This window comes from Otolemur garnettii, unplaced genomic scaffold, assembly GCF_000181295.1.
Source record: "Otolemur garnettii isolate 467f Iridium unplaced genomic scaffold, OtoGar3 scaffold00147, whole genome shotgun sequence".
NCBI lineage: Eukaryota > Metazoa > Chordata > Mammalia > Primates > Galagidae > Otolemur > Otolemur garnettii.
Genome location: NW_003852542.1, coordinates 1,084,136 through 1,086,498, shown reverse-complemented (window position 1 = coordinate 1,086,498; position 2,363 = coordinate 1,084,136).

The following is a 2,363-nucleotide window of genomic DNA, read 5'->3' as shown; positions in this document are numbered from 1 at the left end:
CGTGTTGTACATAAAAGGGAATGTTTGGGCACCTGGTGCCAGGCTTTGAGACAATGGGAAGGAATGGTTTCCCCAAACAAACCAATGCAACAATGGTCTGACTTAAAAATTATTTAATAAAATGAACTATTAAAAAATAAAAATTAATAAAAAGAAAGTTGAGAGTGTCCATTCATAGGGATGGAGAAGACTGGAGGGTGTGCATCTTGGGGGAAGAGCAGGCATTTGGTTTTGGACAGATTGAGTTTGTGACTTATTAGGCAGCTGTTAAGAGATGCCTTATAACTAGGGGGATACAGAAATTTGGAGTTTAGGAGAGAGGAAAGGCCTGGAAGACATAAATTTGGGAGTCAACAACAAGCGCTATCTATTGGCCTGGAACATATCTTCAGGGAGTGAATATAAACAAGAAAAAGAAGACTAATCCTCAGTGGTCCTCTGTGGCAAGCAGAATGTTGGCTTTCAAAGATGTCCAAACCCCAGAACCTGTTACTGTGTTACTGTATGTGGCAGAAGGAACTTTGCAGATGTGATGAAGGCTGAGGACTTCTAGATGGAGAGATTATCCTAAATTCAATCTAAGGACTTTTAGATGGAGAGATTATCCCAGACTATCCAGATGGGCTCAACTTAATTATGTGAGTGCTTTCAAGCAGAAGACCCTTGCTGGCTATGGTCAGAGAAGTCTGTGAAGGTGGAAGACGAGTCAGGAAGATGCATCATTTCTGGCTTTTGAGATGGTGGAAGGGGCCCTAGAGCCAAGGAATGCAGGTGGCCTCTGGGAGCTGGAAAAAGCAAGGAAATGGATTGTCCCAAAGAGCCACCTGGAGGGAATACAGCCCTATTAACACCTGGATTTTCAGCCCAGTGAGACCCATTTTAGACTCTTGACCTCCAGAACTGCAAGATAATACATTTGTATTATTTAAGCCACCAAGTTTGTGGCAGTTTGGTACAACAGCAACAGAAGAGAAACACATCCTCTTCCATGAAGAGGGAAAGGAGGAGAGGGAGCGCCTGGGGCGCCTGAGAGGCAGCCAGTGAGAGGAGAGTAGGAGGAAACGGTGTGGGTCCCAGAAGCAAAGGAGTGGGGAGCAGAGACTGAGTCATCTTTTGCCAGTAGGTCCAATAGGATGAGGATAAGGACTCAACCACTGGACTGAGGAAAGTGAAGGATAATAATTCTTTTGAAGAGTTTTCTACAAAAGGGAACAAAGAAATGCAACGACAGTTAAGAGATAGTTGTCGTCACTGTTGTTTAAAATGGGAGAAATAACGTGTGTTGGAACTCGACTGGGGTGATACAGAGCAGGAGAGACATGACATTGTAAAGAGAGGGAAGGCCAGCTGGAGGCTTGTCCTCAAGTAACAAGACAGGCTCTAGTGCACAATTAGAATCGGCTTTCCACAGGAAATATATGCAACAAGTGGTAAGCGGAGTGCACGGCTGCTGCTGCTGGTGATTTCTGTTTTCCTGCTCTGTAGGAAGAGAGCGAGAAGATCAAGGCCAAAGATGAAGAAGTCTACAGAGAGAGGAGAAGTAGAATGGTCCTCTGCAAGGGTGGGAAACAGAGTGGAGTAGGGAGGAACAGCATGGTTGCCAGGTAGCATTTGAGACCTGCCAAAAGTTCAATTATTTCCAAAGGGAAATATATGAAACAGAAAGCATCACTAAAAATGAATATGCAGAGTGCAAATTTTTTTCCTGACGCTGGATATCTAATTCCCAGCCCTCATTTGCCTGACAGGAACCGTGAACACTTGGTCTTGGACTCTTGTAGCAACTTTTTGGCCTCTGGGCTCTGTGTTGTTACTTGCCTCCCTGGAGCTAGTCTGATGAATATCCTGTTCTGTTCAAGGCCAGATGAAATGAATTTTTCTGTTTCCAGCTGCACCACACCCTTCAGCGACCTCCCACTGAGTTCTGATTTCTGGTCTAGACAAGACAGTTTTTCTGCTCATTTGCATAACAGAGATTATTGACATCCCCAGCCAGATCCCAATGAGTGCACAGACCTGTCTCAGCCCAGGTTTCCCTGCCCCAGCTCAGCTCCAATCTCCTCTCCCAGGTAGCATCTGCTTTTTCCAGAAAAGCATATGTTACAATAGTCTCACAATGACACACGGCCTAGGTAAATGATACACTGACCACCTTGGGCTGTTCTTCCAGAGACCTGAGCAGCCTGGGGAAAATGAGCACCCCATGGGGAGGTGGGGGTGGAAGTGCTAATTAACAAGGTGAGGGCAAAGCCACAATCTTCCTAATTGAATTTGGTCACATTCTGGCTACTATATGGACCCTTGGGAAGCTGAAGCCATAAAGAGAAAAGAACAGGGCGAGTTGAGAAGATATTTTATGTGCA